The following is a 19,175-nucleotide window of genomic DNA, read 5'->3' on the forward strand; positions in this document are numbered from 1 at the left end:
ATAGGCAAACATGTGTCACCAGAGTCTGTTGTACAGATTATTTCATTACCCAGGTATTAAGCCTAGTATGCATAGTTACTTTTCCTAGTCCTCTCCCTCCTCCCATTTTCCACCCTCCAATAGGCCACAGTGTGTGGTGTTCCCCTCTATGTGTCCATGTGTTCTCAGCATTTAACTCCCACTTATAAATGAGAACATGCTGTATTTAGTTTTCTGTTCCTGCATTAGTTTTCTAAGCATAATGGCCTCCAGCTCCATCCATGTCCCTGCAACGGACATGATCTCATTCTTTTTTATGGCTGCATAGTATTTCATCATGTATATGTGCCACATTTTCTTTATGCAATCTCTCATTGATGGGCATTTAGGTTGATTCCCTGTCTTTGCTATTGTGAATAGTGCTCAATGAATATACGCATGTATATGTCTTTATAACAAAACTATTTATATTCCTTTGCACATATACCCAGTAATGGGATTGCTGGGTAGAATGGTATTTCTGTCTTTAGGTCTTGAGGAATTGCCACACTGTTTTCCACAATGGTTGAATTAATTTACACTCCCACCAACAGTCTACAAGCATTTTTTTTTCTCCACCACCTCACCAGCATCTTTTATTTTTTGACTTTTTAATAATAGCTATTCTGACTGGTGTGAGATTATATCTTATTGTAGTTTTGATTTGCATTTCCCTAATGATCAATGATGTTGAGCTTTTCTTCATACAGTTATTGGCTGCACGTATATTTTCTTTTGAGAAGTGTCTGTTCATGTCCTTTGCCCACTTTTTAATGGGATTTTTTTCTTGTAAATTCCTTTAAGTTCCTTATAGATGCTGGGTATCACACCTTTGTCAGATGCATAGTTTGCAAAAATTTTCTCCCATTTTGTAGGTTGTCTGTTTACTCTGTTGATAGTTTCTTTTGCTGTGCAGAAGCTCTTTAATTAGATTCCATTTGTCAATTTTTGCTTTTGTTGCAATTGCTTTTGGCATCTTCATCATGAAATCTTTGCCTGTGCCTATGTCTTGAATGGTATTGCCTAGGTTTTCTTCTAGGGATTTTATATGTTTGGTTTTTACAGTTTGGGTTTTTACATTTAAGTCTGTAATCCATCTTGGGTTAATTTTTGTATATGGTTCAAGGAAGAGATCCAGTTTTAGTTTTCTGCATATGGCTAGCCAGTTGTCCCAGCACCACTTATTGAACAGGGAATCCTTTCCCCATTGCTTGTTTTTGTCAGGTTTGTCAAAGATCAAATCATTGTAGGTGGTGTATGGTCTTATTTATGGGTTCTCTATTCTGTTCCATTGGTCTGTGTGTCTGTTCTTCTAACAGTACCATGCTGTTTTGGTTATTGTAGCCCTGTAGTACAGTTTGAAGTCAGGCAGCGTGATACTTCCAGCTTTGTTCTTTTTGCTTAGGATTGCCTTGGCTATTCAGGCTCTTTTTTGGTTTCATATGAATTTTAAAGGAGTTTTCTCTAGTTTTGTACCAAGACCTGGCAGAGATACAACAACAACAACAACAACAAAAACTTCAGGCCAATATCCCTGATGAATATTGGTACAAATATCCTCAATAAAATATTAGCAAGCCAAATCCAGAAGCATATCAAAAACCTTATCCACCATGGTCAAGTTGGCTTCATTTCTGGGATACAAGATTGGTTCAACACATGCAAAACAATAAATGTAATTATCCCTAACAGAACTAAAGAGAAAAACCACATGATTATCTCAATAGATGAAGTAAAGGACTTCAATAAAATTAAACATTTCTTCATGTTAAAAACTCTCAATAAACTAGATATTGAAGGAACATCCCTCAAAATAATAAGAGTAGTACATGCAAACCCATAACCAATATCATACTGAATGGGCAAAAGCTGGAAGCATTCCCCTTGGAAACCAATACAGGACAAGGATGCCCTATCTCACTACTCCTATTTAACATAGTATTGGAAGTTCTGGCCAGGGTAATCGGGCAAGAGAAATAAATAAAGTGCATTCAAATAGGAAATCAGACTCTCCCTGTTTGCGGATGACATGATTCTATATCTAGAAAACCCGATTGTCTCAGCCCAAAAGCTTCTTAAGCTGATAAGCAACTTCAGCAAAGTCTCAGGATACAAAATCAATGTGCAAAAATCATTAGTATTTCTATACGCCAACAACGGTCAAGCCAAAAGCCAAACCACGAATGGGACTCCCATTTCACAATTGTCACAAAAAAAAAAAAATTCCTAGGAATATAGCTAACAAGGAAGGTGAAAGATCTGTATAAGGAGAACTACAAACCACTGCTCAAAGAAATCAGAGATGACACAAACAAATGGAAAAACATTCCATGCTCATGGATAGGAAGAATCGATATTGTTAAAATGGCCATACTGCCCAAAGAAACATAGAAATTCAATGCCATTCCCAAGAAACTACCAGAAATTCTTAATACCAGGTGTATATAATTCAGGTAAAAGTCAATATTCAGTATTGACATAGGAAGCTAACTATCAAAATTAAAGAATAAAACTTAAGAATTTCTATACCAAGCCTATTATATTTGTTGATATGTAGAATAAATCTACATAAGCTTTTCTGACCCTGTGCTTTCTATTGTCTTTCCCATTGGTCTGTGATTTTCTATTGTTCTCATGGAGACACTCATCCTCAGAGGGCAGCAATAGATTATGGGGTTGGCTATCTTAGTTGTTTGTTAGTGGACATCATCTATTTTCATCTGTGGCTCACCTTGTGAATTTTATAAGACATAAAAGGCACATCAGTTTTTGTTTTTGTTTTTATGTCTGTAGTTTCTTTTCTCTTTCTCTCTCTATTCCTGGAAATCTGCTCCACCTACCAGTTGGCATAACGTTTCCAAACTCCTCTGGTAGCCTATTCTGTTTAAGCAAAGCACAGATTTATTTCATCCTGACATATCCCATAAGAATATATGACTATGATGGCTTCTATTTTAAGATTTTATTTTTTTATTTTTGCTATTTTAGAGATGCAGAATCTCTTCTTTGTACAGCTTGATTTTGATGACTCTTAATGAGGTAACTTTTTGTGCAGGACTGTGGGTACCTTTTTTGTTGGGCATCAAGACTAATAGCAATGTTTTTTGTTTTAATAAGCCTGTTTGCCAATTTTTTTGTGGGGGAGAATAATAGAAAATGAGTTACGTTTGTAAAAATTTTGGAATGCCATTTGTTACTGCTTCTCAGTGTTTACTAAATAATATTTTTGGCTTATAGTTGTCAAGAGATGTTAAACATGTTGCAATGGAAATTAATTATCTGATATTTTGAGATTTTACATTCAGACTTGATGTAAAAAAATGAGCCCGAAAATAAAAATTATAAAAATGTAACTATAAAAATTGTAAGCCTGAAAGTAGAAATTAAGTCATCAGGAATTGTTGGTAATAAATATTTAAATAAACTTATCAGGAATAAAAAGTTACATAGCATTTTCTCTAATAATATTTTAGCAAAACTTTAAAATTCCAAATTGGAACATAAATATTTATATTATACATTTGTATAAACATAGTTTTAAGAAAACATGTAATTAAAATATCTTAATCTCTCTGAAATACCTGAATAAATGATTAATAATAAATCAGTTAAACACACTTTATTTGTAGACAGTGGACAAGATTGCCACTGCTATCAAAATTTATGTTAAAAATAATAATCATTGAAAAAAGTTCAGTTTAAGATATCAAAATGTTATCACATTTTACTCATTACTTTTTTAGCTGTATTCTGCATTATTTAGTTTCCAGCACAGCAGAAACATTTCAATACTACCTACAAATACTCTTTAACCAATACAGGTCTATTATATTCTTGGAGCTGAAGTTTTTATTTGTTGCTCAGATGAAATTTCATTACCATGCTGTGAGAGAGAATTTGGCTTGTGTAAATTGAAAGAAAGCTTCAATAGACATCGTTATAAACATGGATTTTCTTATACAGTAAATTAAAACTTATTTTTCATAGGAAAGTCATAACCACTGGAATTTCTTTTCTGACTACATGTGGTATAATACATTGAAATATCAAAAGTTCAAAACCTCATATATACCTGTGATGTAAAACATTTACTACCTTGAGGGAATTAAAAGGCACATCTTCCTTTCTTTAGAGTTTAAGACAATTGTCATATTACTCATAATTTTCATGGTGAAACCTTCTTTCATTAGGTGGTGGTTTTTCATTGTCACATTTAATCTATTAGTTGTCAAACATTTTTGCTCATGCACCACCTAAAAACGTTTTCAAAAATGATATAGCCCCTCATAGTTTTTCATTTTGACAGTTAAATTTTATATTTAAGTCATTGCCAAGATAAAATTTCTGTGGTGTTGTGTATTACATCTATGCTTCAAATATATTTTCATCAAAATCTTGGAGGTACAATTTACTGCATTTAATTTGTGGACATTATATGGCAATTTTTAGTCTTTGTTATACAGAGCAGCCAAATAGAATTACTCCATCTGAAAATGTGTGGCTTTATTATTAAATTTGAATTTATGTGTTAATATGTATTACTGGGGAAACAATCTCTTTTCCTGAATGCTAACTCTAAATAGAGAGACTGTTTATGTATATAAATAGAATGCTATCCTAAGTTTGTGGCATGTAAGAAATGTGATGCCTATACTTCCCTTTTTTTTTTTTTTTTTTAAAGAAGCTATTTGTTTTATTCTCACAATACTCACCTTAGGGCAATGCATTCTTAAAATACACCTTTATTTAGTTCCCTGGAGGTAGTTAGAAAGATCATTCTGTCTGCATTATAGAAAATAAATACAGTAAAGATAATACCAGAGCTAGTAAAACAATTGGGTGGATGCTATAGCAATGCAGGTGAAAGAGGTGATGGCCCTGACATGAACAGGACAGTGACGATGGGAAGAAATAGACATACCTAAAAAATATATGCAAAGCATGATAAATACAATGTATTGATTGCTTGGATGACTCTATTTTACCTTCCAGCGTCCTGACTTGAGAAACTGAAAGATTGATGATGATGTTTACCAAATCAGAAAACACAAGTGATGCCACTGGCCTGGCCAGTAGGAAGAAGGGATGATGAGTTCAGTTTGGGAAATAGTTTTGAGGTCCTTTGTGGCATCCAAGTCCAGAGCTAAGTAGATCATTAGTTGTATAAGTCTGAGCCTCAATATATCTCAGAGGTAGAAGGTCAATATTTCTCCTCCAGTTAAGCAATTTCTGAAATCAGCTATTCATAATCTTTACTTGATTAATTATAAAGATAGTCACATTGGTCCTGATTATACACTTGTATGATTTCTCTGCTACCTACTATTCAACATATTTAACTCAATTTCTATTAAACATCAAATTAAATTTATTCATTTATACTTTCATTTTTCTTTAATAACATTTTTGGGGAAAATATACAGACAGAAAATTACAGAAACCATGCACATATCACTCAATAAATTCCCTCAACCTGAATACATTTAAGTAAACAATTGCTCTCCAGAGCAAGAAATAGAATACCACCAATATTACAAAAGTCCTCTCATAGCCCCTGTCAATCACTTTCATCTCCTCAAAAAAGTAACCCACATCCTAACTGCTAACATTATAAATTTATCTGTTTTCTTGTTTTTTGAGCTTCATGTTGTGGAGAGCCATTTTGGAACCCCAGAGTTAGTACACAGTTTATTTTAAGCTAAATACAGTCAAAACTTCAACAAATGCCAAAATAGTCCTTCTTAGAGCTTAAAGGGGCAATATTGTGAAATCAAGCTCCCATCAATTTCCTCTCTGGGATAGTTTCATGGCCATGAAGATGAGAGAACGACCACTGACATCTGCATAAACCACATTTTTTATTTCCAGTTTGTTCTAAAAATCTATTTATCTTTGCTAAAGAAACCTATTTATTATTCCCATAGAAGCCTTTTCTCCTTCTCCCTTTCTCTACCAAATTAGGTGTATAAACCTCTAACTTTAGCCATTTAGCCAGCTAGCTATTTCTTTGGTAGCTCCATATGAATATAAATAAACATTTTTTAAAAAATCTTTTAAATCTATCTTTTGTCTGTTTAATTTGCAGGTTCCCATCAATGAACATAGAGGGTAGAGGGAAAGTTTTTTTTATCCTAACAATATAGATAAAATTATAAATTTTTTCTTTATATGTCTGGCATTTTTGCTTAAAATCATATTTCTGTGATTAATTTATTTTTATTGCTGAATAAAATAAAATAATCTTTGTATGAAATCACAGCAATTTATCCATTCTGCTATAGAAAGAATTTTAGATTGTTTCATTTATTCATAGTTCATCAATGTGCATACCATGTATTTATTGAGTACCAATTTTGCACCACTATACTAAGATAGAAAATACATATAAGACACAGTTTATGCTCTCAAGGGACTTATACTCCAATAGCAGGAATAAAAGATAAATAAATATAACCAATGCAAATAATATGAGATTGTTATGGACAAAATAGAATACACTAGGGCAAAGAAGAATTTTGCTTAAGAAATGAGATCAAAGATCAGATACTTGTAGATATGTGGCATTATTTCTGACGGCTCTGTTCTGTTCCATTGATCTATATCTCTGTTTTGGTACCAGTACCATGCTGTTTTGGTTACTGTAGCCTTGTAGTATAGTTTGAAGTCAGGTAGTGTGATGCCTCCAGCTTTGTTCTTTTGGCTTAGGATTGACTTGGCGATGCGGGCTCTTTTTTGGTTCCATATGAACTTTAAAGTAGTTTTTTCCAATTCTGTGAAGAAAGTCATTGGTAGCTTCATGGGGATGGCATTGAATCTGTAAATTACCTTGGGAAGGATGGCCATTTTCATGATATTGATTCTTCCTACCCATGAGCATGGAATGTTCTTCCATTTGTTTGTATCCTCTTTTATTTCCTTGAGCAGTGGTTTGTAGTTCTCCTTGAAGAGGTCTTTCACATCCCTTGTAAGTTGGATTCCTAGGTATTTTATTCTCTGACAAACCTGACAAAAACAAGAAATGGGGAAAGGATTCCCTATTTAATAAATGGTGCTGGGAAAACTGGCTAGCCATATGTAGAAAGCTGAAACTGGATCCCTTCCTTACACCTTATACAAAAGTCAATTCAAGATGGATTAAAGACTTAAACGTTAGACCTAAAACCATAAAAACCCTAGAAGAAAACCTAGGCATTACCATTCAGGACATAGGCATGGGGAAGGACTTCATGTCTAAAACACCAAAAGCAATGGCAACAAAAGCCAAAATTGACAAATGGGATCTAATTAAACTAAAGAGCTTCTGCACAGCAAAAGAAACTACCATCAGAGTGAACAGGCAACCTACAAAATGGGAGAACATTTTCGCAACCTACTCATCTGACAAAGGGCTAATATCCAGAATCTACAATGAACTCCAACAAATTTACAAGAAAAAAACAAACAACCCCATCAAAAAGTGGGCGAAGGACATGAACAGACACTTCTCAAAAGAAGACATTTATGCAGCCAAAAAACACATGAAAAAATGCTCACCATCACTGGCCATCAGAGAAATGCAAATCAAAACCACAATGAGATACCATCTCACACCAGTTAGAATGGCGATCATTAAAAAGTCAGGAAACAACAGGTGCTGGAGAGGATGTGGAGAAATAGGAACACTTTTACACTGTTGGTGGGACTGTAAACTAGTTCAACCCTTGTGGAAGTCAGTGTGGCGATTCCTCAGGGATCTAGAACTAGAAATTCCATTTGACCCAGCCATCCCATTACTGGGTATATACCCAAAGGACTATAAATCATGCTGCTATAAAGACACATGCACACATATGTTTATTGCCGCATTATTCACAATAGCAAAGACTTGGAACCAACCCAAATGTCCAACAATGATAGACTGGATCAAGAAAATGTGGCACATATACACCATGGAATACTATGCAGCCATAAAAAATGATGAGTTCACGTCCTTTGTAGGGACATGGATGAAATTGGAAATCATCATTCTCAGTAAACTATCGCAAGAACAAAAAACCAAACACCGCATATTCTCACTCATAGGTGGGAATTGAACAATGAGAACACATGGACACAGGAAGGGGAACATCACACTTCAGGGACTGTTGTGGGGTGGGGGGAGGGGGGAAAGATAGCATTGGGAGATATACCTAATGCTAGATGACGAGTTGGTGGGTGCAGCGCACCAGCATGGCACATGTATACATATGTAACTTACCTGCACATTGCGCACATGTACCATAAAACCTAAACTATAATAATAATAATAATTAAAAATAATAATTAAAAAAAAAAAAAAGAAATGAGATCAAAGAACAACTGAGGAGTAAGAGACCTTTGATCTAGAAGCCTCAGCAGGCAGTGGATAGAGGAGATAGCATGTGTAAATAAATTTAGGAGTAAAAAAATGGCAGAATTATGAACAGTGATTCCAAGTGCACTGTTTCTGTTTTTGTCGTTTTTCTTTTTCTGTTTTTTTTTTTTTTTTTAAATGGAGTATTGTTCTGTTGCCCAGGCTGGAGTGCAATGGAGCAATATCGGCTCACTGCAACCTCTGCCTCCTGGGTTCAAACGATTCTCCTGCCTCAGCTTCCCAAGTAGCTGGGACTACAGGCATGCACCACCATGCCTGGCTAATTTTTGTATTTTTTAGTAGAGACGGGGTTTCACCATGTTGGCCAGGCTGGTCTCGAACTCCCAACCTCAAGTGATGTGCCCGCCTTGGCCTCCTAACATGCTGGGATTACAGACGTAAGCCACCGCCCCCGGCTTGTTGTTTTTCATAGAGAAAGGGTTTTGCTGTGTTGCCCAGGTTGGCCTTGAACTCCTGGGCTTTAGCAATCCTCCCACCTCAGCCTCCTGAAATGCATATTATTTTTAAAAATGTGATTATATGGTGATGTTGATGATGTTTCAAATAAAGTTTAGAACCAAATAATGAAGTTAAATGTATTTTTTATTCAGATTTTTATTTTTAAAAGGATGGATTTTTTTTTGTAGTGATGAATATCACTATAGAGAATACAGTTGATGGAGACAAGGGAAAAAAATAAGAAACCAATGTAAGAGTCCTATCAAAAGATGTAGACGGAAATAGAGGAGAGGTGCTAAGATAAGGAATAAATGGGATTTGAATTTTGATTGATGGAGGACTTAAGTAGTTTTTCAATTTTTTAGCAAATAATGTTAATCTCAATATCTAGGCTGAGGAGAACATTTTGCACAAAACATACCAAGTTCAGCTGTGCATTTGTTGAGTTTGTGTTGATAGAATTATCTAGTAAGCATTTGTTCCCAGATTTCTGGAATTTAAATGACCAGTGTTAGTGAATTTTGTGGTAGGAATACAATAATACAAAAATTGAGGGAAAAAATGACAAGGAAAAAAATTAAGAGTTGGTCCTGGGGACTATGAGAACTTAAAGCAAAGAAGGAGGAAGCTGGACTATATGCATTCCTTTAGTTGCGTATATTTTTATAGTCTGTTTTGATTATATGTCATCATTATCCATCACAGATTATTTCATTTTGTATATAATAAGAGCCAAGAATAATTATCACTACAGTATACTTAACACTACACTACATAGTGTGTATATGCAACCTATAAATATTTATTCTCATGATAACTAATCAATCTGTTTTTTTTTTTTCTTTTTCTTTCTGACATTAGATGAACAAGTGTGAATCCATCGTTCTTCTCAGGTTCTGGAAAAATGCTGGTTTTCAGTTCCTGGAAAATTCTCACAAGACATCTGTTTTGTTTTATACCTTCATTTGTTTCCATTCATCATTCCTACTGTAGACACTGTCTATGATATTTTTGCATGGGAGTTTTGGCAAAGTGCATATGATTGCTTTGAATTTAGAGAATTAAATTGTATTTATCCACTGAAAGCTGTTTTTAAGATCTAGCTGTGTTGTCACTTGGATATCTAGTTTATTACTTCTACTCGCAAAGTAGTACAATGAGATACCAAACCACCATATTTTTTCCATCTATTTTCTCAATTATGGACACTTTTCAACTTATTACTACAGTAGGGAAGTCAAAGGCTATTTGAATTATTGGAGAATAGAGATACCTAGGATCAGAATTACCAAGTCATAGACCGAAACTTTGGCTAAGACCTAAACTTAATATGGATAAATATTGTTACATTGCTCCCTAGAATATTGATATGGTTTGGATTTGCGTCCCCACCCATATCTCATGTTGAATTGTAATCCTCAGTGTTATAGGTGGGGAATGGTAAGCGGTGATTAGATCGTGGGGCAGATTTCCCCCTTTGCTGCTGTTCTCCTGATAAGAGTTCTGACAAAATCTGGTTGTTTTAAAGTGTGTGGCACCTCCCCGTTCTCTCTCCTCCTGCTCCAGCCATGGGCATTGAGGCTCGTTTGTCTTCCTCCCTGATTGTAAGTTCCCTGAGGCCTTCCCAGAAGCTGATGCCAGCATGCTTCCTGGATAGCCTGCAGAACCATGAACCTAGTAAATCTCTTTTCTTTATAAATTACCCAGTCTCAGGTATTTATTTAAAGCAGCGTGAGAATGAACTAATATAAATATCTTAAGCAGTGTTTAGCCCTTCCAGAATTCTTTAAGAAGTGGTGAAACCAGGGGACCCTCTTAAAGGAAAAGACAAATATAAGCACAAAATAAAATATAAAAATAAATACATGTTTCAAGAAAAAAAGAAATCACAACAAATTTCTACTTAAGCATAATTGATGAACATAAGAATATCATGCCATCCATGGAAAAAGTATTATTTAACTACCTAACATATTCATAAAATACTTTTTCCTAGTTTTAAAAAATGTATTATTTTTAAATTTCTTGTTTATATAGCAATAATTTTGAAATATCATCTGTAGGTAATGGAAAGATCATTAAACCATCCTTTACTATAGTTGAGTGAATTTAGTTATTTTTATGATTACTGATAGTTGAGGTGTATAAAGCACAGATGTCTGGATTTTTTTAATACTGGTACATATTTTTTCTTGAAATTTTCACAAATTATATTTCACTTAATTCTTATCAAAAGCTTATGAATGATATGTTTGTGATAGTAAACTCTGCATTATGGATTACATTTTGCAAGAGAACACTCTCTTTTGAAGAAGTGTCAATGAAAATAAAATTCTTCCTTTATTATTTTACATGTTTAATGATTGAGATAATATTACATAGAACTGCTTCTTGCTTACACTTTTAAATACTTGTTTCTTCTTCATATCCTCATACTTTTAGTGCTTGATGTTTTAGGACATATTTACATTGTGATAAGACCTTTGGGCTGACATCATCATGTTATGATACTAGGTAGGGAGTAGGGTATTCCTGGAGCCATTTCTACACTGGAATGAGTAACACTAACTTAATTATATATTAAGTTACATTTTTTGGCTATATAGTCTTTGGCCATTTATCCATTTGACAATAATTTGTAATATAATTTCCTATAAAGAATATGGTATTATAAATGCAAAATATATTCAACGAAATCCAAAATAAATGTATCTTCCTCAACTTAACTTTGACTTGCTCAGATACCAAAAATATATGCAGCTTCTCCAATAGTATTTGACACAGGGCAAGTGTGATAGCAAATGCTCTACCTACTGGCTGGTTACAAGTTCCAAATTTGGGAATGGAGTGATGAAAATAAACCATGTACAAGACAATGAGATCTGAAGAAAATTATGACAGGAATATTAAGAGTTTGTTTACCAGCCATCCTAAGAAATATTGAACATCTGATATTGCTAAGAATCCCATTAGAAATTGTACAAAATGTTCAACAATGAAGGGACAGTTATTGCTTTTTTGCAGTTAATTACTTGTATAATATAAATGTATGACTTTGCATAGCACAGTGTCTTAAAGCAAAACAATGTTCTTCCTGAAGAAACCAATGAAGATGAAATGTCACTGGTATGGTGTGCATTGTTTTTTTTAACTACATCCTAATTAATTAGGATATTTTCCAGTTGAAATAGAAGCTACAATTGTAAAAATATACAAATATACCTGTATATAATTCAAATGTTATGTTGTTTTTATCACTGATTTTCACTCTCAAATGCGTCTTGACTTTGATGAGAGAAGTGATACGAACATATTAATGAAAAATAATAAGCAACAAACAAACCAAAATATGAACAAGTGAAAATGGTACTCTTCATGATGTTCTACTAAAAATTCATGTTCTATTATCTAATGGTATTTACTTCTAGTTACTCTCAATTTGCTTCAGATTTCAATGGTTGACTTTAGAGTTAAAGATGCCATTTCCTTCTCCTATAATCTCTAACACATCCAACGCCGGAACAGCAACTTTTAATGGGGAACATTAAATACTTTGCCCTTGGCACAAAGTGGAAACGTCTCTTTGTACTAGTCTTGTGAATATATCAGCCTCCAGAATGAATGACGTCTCTATATTTCACATCTTACACAGTGATTTCCTGACTTATCTGTTATTTTACAGATTGCAAAACCAGTATTGTAGTTATGAAGATGAACTCTGGTCAATACATCAAAGACTTGAAGAAAACTAGGGTAGAACTATTAAAATTTGGCCCTCAGTCAAGCAAACAAACGTAACAAATATTTCACTTTCATTACTGCTTATGCATACATGGAGTGATTCTTACTAAAAGTTGTAAGCAAAGGAATATTGAATAGAATACAAACAAGTGTTACCTTCCAGATAAAAGTAACCTAGAAAAAATGACCTTTAGGACATTTGCTAGGTTAAAGTAATTTAAAAACCTGTGGGCTGGGTGCAGTGGCTCACGCCTGTAATCCCAGCACTTTGGGAGGCCGAGGCAGGCTGATCACGAGGTCAGGAAATCGAGACCATCCTGGCTAACACAGTGGAACCCTGTCTCTACTAAAAATACAAAAAATTAGCCAGGCGTGATGGCGGGCACTTGTAGTCCCAGCTACTCGGGAGGCTGAGGCAGGAGAATGGTGTGAACCCGGGTGGCAGAGCTTGCAGTGAGCCGAGATCAAGCCACTGCACTCCAGCCTGGGTGACAGTGCGAGACAGACTCCATCTCAAAAACAAAAACAAAAACAAAAACAAAAACTTGTTTAGGTCATTGTTTTCTTAGTTGAGGTTGATATCTAAAGTCACATAATAGTTTTTTATTTGTAGGTTGAAGTAAGGAACATAGATGGTAGAGAAAGAATAAAGATAACACAAATAAGACAGGTGATGAAACAAGAAGTGTGCAACTGGCAGTCAGCTAAAATCTTTGGCATGGTGTTGAAAACCTCCACTGAAATTCAGATTGACTTCAATGATTGCTACCTTATGTGTGAAGCTGGTTTTGTACTTAGAGCTCCTCGTCTCACTGTGAGACCGTCAGCACAGTGCCACCCACTGAGCATTTCATTGACCTAGCAATGAAGAGGTCTAACATCTCTGAATTAATGAGAATATCAGCTTGACACCTTTAGATAGATTAAAAACAAAATACCTCTTTAAAATATAGCCACAGCTTGAAGAATTAGAATGTAGTGCAGATAAATTCTAAGCCCCTGTGTTTTCCTTTAGTATGGGCAATTAGTCCTGGTATAGATGGAAATTTCTCTTAGTAGGTAATTTAGCAGAATACCTAAGAATGCTGTATTTTATTATGAAATGATTGTAGTTGTTCCCCTTTAGTGATTAAACAGTGAATTTTGACCCTGAGTGATAGTAAATTTAAAACTTGTTAACAGCTTTTAATCTTTTATAGGTTACTACGAAGAAGCAGTTCATGTGTGTGCGTGTGTGTGTGTGTGTGTAAAGCAAATAATAAATTAGAGACTAATCAAAATAGATTTTAAATAGCTTTCACAATGTGAAAATGGCAGGGATTCTGAGTGAATAATTTAATTAAGGTCCCTTTAAGAGGCACATAAGATTATGAATAGTTAACTAACAATCATACATGAGGCTCCATTTCCTTTCCTGGCATTGTGTGGTCACCTAAATACACTCCTCTAGTGTACCAACAGGTAACCAGGAGGAAAGGAGGCAACTTTTCAAGGTGCACCCATCTGGGCTTTGTACAGAAGGAGCCTTTCGTGTGTCTGTATTTAGTCAGGTCTCAACTATAGTCCTAGTTGTTGTTCAAGTCCTAACTTTCCAATACGCTCCTACCGAGCAGTCCAGACAGAGTACCAGACAGGAAAAGAAGTAGAATTGAAATCAGGATTCTGGGCAGGTTAAATCTGCTCTCCACCTCAAATATTTTAGGCCCTTCACTTGAAATTAATGTTTATATTCATTTAGTTCAGTCAATTAAAGTCTGATTTTTAGATGAGCTGTCAGGATTACTAATTTGCACATCCAAGCTAGGTTTATATCATTCTTTCCTAAGACAACACTATTAAAATATAAAGAAGTTTGCTATTTTTTAAAAAAAGAGTTAAGTGTCAGCGTGTGGGAAAGCAGAGATATCCAGCCAATTTCCTGCATTAGTTGTAGTAACTAAAATTTTCAAAACAGTAATGAAAAATGTTATGCAGAACATGAAATGACAGCTACTGCCCAATACATCTATTTCATTTCTTCCCTTAATCTACTGACACTATCTTTACTTCCTTTTCTCCCATAACCTTTTAATCAACTTCTATTTAGCTTTGTCTCCATTACTTGATCAAAACAACTCTCCTCCAAGTTGCCTGACAATTCATGTTACAGACTCTAAATAATACGTTTTTATTCTCATCTGTTTGAGCATTTTCCCCTTCTTTATACATAAACTTATCTTTGCTTCTGGAATGAACAGTATCTTAGCTTCCTCCCATCTGTGCCTGTGCTAAGTGTTCAAGTTACTAGAGCTTGATTCGAAATTTTACTCTGTAACTCTGCTCTGTCCCTAAAATGTTCTCCTATATTCCAGTGGCATTAAATATAACCTATATGCTCACATTTCTCAAATTTACATTTTTATATCAAACTTCTTATCTTAGCAGTAAGCTCATATATTCAAATATCTTCTTATCACAGCCTATCGAAATTTCATTCAGATATCACAAATATACTATGCCCTAAGAAAAACTCTTGCTCTATTCTTGACTATATTTTACTTTACTCTGAAATTTTTGCCTCTCATAGGCTTTGCCAGATCAGCAAATGCCACCACAATTAGCCAAACTGCTTAAGCCACAAAACTGAAACTCATCCGAATTCCCCTACTCCATGCCCACTAATATTTAATCCAACAGTGTTGTTTATAGACCTCAAATCTACTTTAAATCCCTCTGCTTATCTCCAATTTGATTGCAATCAAGGTAATCCAAATCATAATCAGTTCTCCCCTAATAAAACTGCTTTCTAATTGATCTTGCCATTTCCAATTTTACTTTTCTTAAACTAATTGTGCACATAGCAGCCAGCACAATGTTTTAACAACTTAAATTAAGCCTTGCCTAAAACCTTTTGGTGGCATCTTGTTGCAGGTGGAATGAAACAAAAATGCCTTGGCACGTCCTATATAATCCTTTGTGATCTTATGCTACCAACTTCCCCTCCCTCCTTCCTTTCTCTCTACCTTTTGCACTCTGCACTCTAGCCCCCTTGGCCTTTTTTTTCAAGTTTTAAAGCAAATCAAGCTCTCTCTCAGCTCTAGATCTGTGCATATTTTGTTTATTTGTTCGTTTGTTTGGTTGGTTGGTTGGCTTGCTTGGCATGCTATTGTTTCTACTCTTAACATGTTTGACAGTTAATTTTTGCTAGTTCATTAAAACTGAATGGGAAATAGATATTTTCAAAAAAAATTGCCTACCTATTTAGATGACGTTGAAACTACCAATCTATTTCATTTTAAGTGATGTTAGGTAGGTATTTTGAGGAAAAAAAAAACAAATTTCACTAGACTCTGGGCTGAAGAAATATTTTTTGTAACTACTATATAAAGTAGGTGAGCTGAGAATTATTATAAACATCTGAATTTTGAAAGCTAGAGATGAGTATAATAAACAAAAGGACATTGACGGTTCTGTGTTTCTATTCAGTATATAAGATGAATGTACAAAGAAAAACCATTGCTAACTTTTTGAAAAGGTTACTGTCTGGCAGAGTTATAGAAAATTGTTTACTATTGATCTCTTTTCTTAGGAGAGCAAGAAGAAAAGGAAACAAACAAAAGTCTTTACTCAACCCTCGTATGTGTTTGCTCCCTTCCTTTTCCTTACCTTCCCTCTAATGATACATCTCTTACATTGGGCTTGAAATATACTAGTTAGTAATGCAATGCCTTTGCTAAATTCCCAAGGCGGGGGAAAGGCTGATTTTTAAGTCTGAATTATCAAAAGTAACAATTGATAAGCTGCAGTTAGGACCAATTTACCCAAAGATGGATTGGCACTAACTGAACATATAATGTTCTCCATCTGGGCTTCTGTACAGCAGGAACCTTTCATGTGTCTGTATTTAGTCAGGTCTCAACTATACTCCTAGGTGTAGTCCAGGTCCTACCTTTCCAATGACACTCCTGCAGAGCAGACCAGCTGCTATCTAAATTTCTGAACTATATTGCTCTGTTTACCAGTGTATAGCCAATTGATTGCCTTTTGCCTTATCTTTTTGAAAAATGATTTATGACTAAAAATTCTTCCCCAGTGATATTCTAATTTCCTTGAGGGCAGCAATAATGTGTTTTCTTGTTTGTTTCTTAACATATCTTTTCTAATGCTACCCAGTCCTAAGCATTCATTTTATAATAGAAAGTATAATTTATTCAACAAAAGCCTATTGAGTTCTGTCATAAAAACATAATGTATCATAGTGTACTAGGAATGTACAGTGTTAATGTATATTAACCACTTAATATAAGCCAATTGTTGTTCTCTGTGTTTTACATTTAAAAATTCATTGAATTCTCACTATAAAGTTATGATGTAGTTACTGCTATTAACCCCCCTCAACTTACAGATCAAGAAACTGAGACCCAGTCATACTAAATAACTTGTTCAAGGTCATGGAGCTTATAAATAATACAGCCAAGATTTAATCCAGGAAATCTCATTGAAGATGTTTGTTATTAACTCCTTCACTCATTCAACCTACAGTCTTGTAAAGAATACAAACAACTGAATAAACAATTACAAGAAAATATAATTAACAGAGGATAGACAGTGTGCAAGAGAAGCGTAGAGGAAAAGATTTAATGTAGACCTGTAAGCTCAAGGTCTCTATATCCTCTCTCTGTGTGTATACACTCACACACACATATATATAAGGTGTATATTTATAAATTATATCATATATAAATAATTCATATTAACATACTATATAATGTATATATTATAATATATATGTATTAAACATATGTATGTATATAACATATATACTATATTAGTCCTTATGGGTGATTTCGGTCTTTATTTTGCTACTTGCTTTTGCATAATGGCAGTTGTGCATTTAAGTCATTTAAAAATGGATTTGCAAAATAAACATCACTGTCAACAACCAAAACCTTATGATCTACATTTCCTACTAAATTCCTGAGAAAATAGGTTTTGATTATTTTACAGTGTAAAACATAAACATCCTTGTAATATTATACAAATAAACTCTTACAAAACAATAATCACCATTTGCTTACAAAGTCATATAACTGTTTGCCTTTTTGAATTCATAATCCTCTCCTAAAAGAAAAATATTCAAAAGTTCACCAGTAAAAAAAAATCCTTAAAATTTTTGAAAAGCATATTATTCTTTCAATGCAATTTCGACATCTTTACAAGCACCCTGCAAAAGTAGCACTCAAAATATGTAACGATTGTACTTAATTTTCCAAGTCTGATCATTCCTACAATGCCTCAAAGAATTTGGCATATTTGGCATCTAGAAGAGAACTCAAAAGTTCACGATCAACTTTTTTCAACATTCTTCGAACACAAGTAATAAATTATTCCACCCAGAGGTTATTTTCTTTACTCATTCATTACTTGTGTGTTAAGCACTGACAAGAGAAAAGTGATTCTGTTGTCAAGGAATCCACAGACTAATGAAGAAAGATCCCCTGTTTTTGCTTACTTCTTTTCAAAAAAAAAAAAGTATGTTTCAAGTCTGGACCTCAATGCTTCTAAACGCACCAGGGAGGAAAAAACCTGATGTACAGTTATGAAGATATGATACAAGGAATGAGCCATAAATGTACTATTAAATAATGCTCTGACCAGGACTACTGAATAACACAACTTCTGGAGACCTAGCCCTGTTGTTGCCTAGGTAAATAACACTCCCTGGAGTTGTACAATTCACAGCATGGTTAGTCACACCAGGCACCCCTGAGTAGGACTTCACTTTATGCTCCAAATACCAGTTTCAATGAGTTCATTTTAGAAACAAGAAAACATCAAACAAGTAAAGGTTATTCTTCCTAGCTTCAGAAGCAGCTGATTTTTCAATATAATAAAGAAAGAAAAGTCTCATCATGAAATTCAACATTTACATTACAGGCCATTAATGATTAGTTTAAAAGACTGTTTTCAAGTAGCCATGCATGCTGAGAGAAACGGAGCCAAAGTTCTGTGAATGATTTCATCTTGCTCTCCAATACAGCTTTTAATTATGAATACTTTTTAAAGTGCATTACATTAATTAGCCATTTACTCAGCAGGCTGCTTCTTAGGGCTCTTTCCAGCTCCCTTGACTCTGTGGCAGGACCTGGCGGTCACTACAGCAAGAATACGACTTCAGATGTTCAGAAATGGAATTCAATGATCTTTTGCCAACATGAAGAAGATAGATATGAGCATAAGGAAAAAGGAAAGGAATGCATCCCTCTGCAAAACATTGTTTCATTTCTCAAACACAGAGGGAGGGCAGAAGGGAATAAATTTCATCAGGCTGTTTCTCAGGCTTAAAATGGAGGTTTCCAAAGCAGTTCTTTTTTTTTTCTACCATATATCATTACTTTAATATTATTTGAATAGGAAACTGATTTAACTCAATTACCCTTAACTGAATTCAAGGCATTTTAGTCACGCAAACAGGAAAGAGAGTGGAGTAGCATGAGAGTTATTAGGGTTGAAGCAGAGACAAAACGTTCTATCCCCACAGCTGCCCAATAGTACTCATACTTTTCCCATCCATAATTGCATTCCATCCACAGTTTTATTTGTTTCA

At 34.4% G+C, this 19,175-nt stretch overlaps 1 long non-coding RNA gene across 1 annotated transcript in view; it reads left to right on the forward strand.

The window, feature by feature from the left end:
* The window catches only part of LOC129035123 (uncharacterized), a 382,029-nt gene extending 372,169 nt beyond the window's left edge, over nucleotides 1-9,860 (forward strand). Inside the window, exon 3 of the long non-coding RNA XR_008502119.1 lies at nucleotides 9,710-9,860. This is a non-coding gene — a long non-coding RNA (uncharacterized LOC129035123). The remainder of the gene's footprint in view (nucleotides 1-9,709) is intronic.
* Nucleotides 9,861-19,175: the final 9,315 nt, after the last annotated feature.

Source organism: Pongo pygmaeus, chromosome 3 (genome assembly GCF_028885625.2).
Source record: "Pongo pygmaeus isolate AG05252 chromosome 3, NHGRI_mPonPyg2-v2.0_pri, whole genome shotgun sequence".
NCBI classification, from domain to species: Eukaryota; Metazoa; Chordata; class Mammalia; order Primates; family Hominidae; genus Pongo; species Pongo pygmaeus.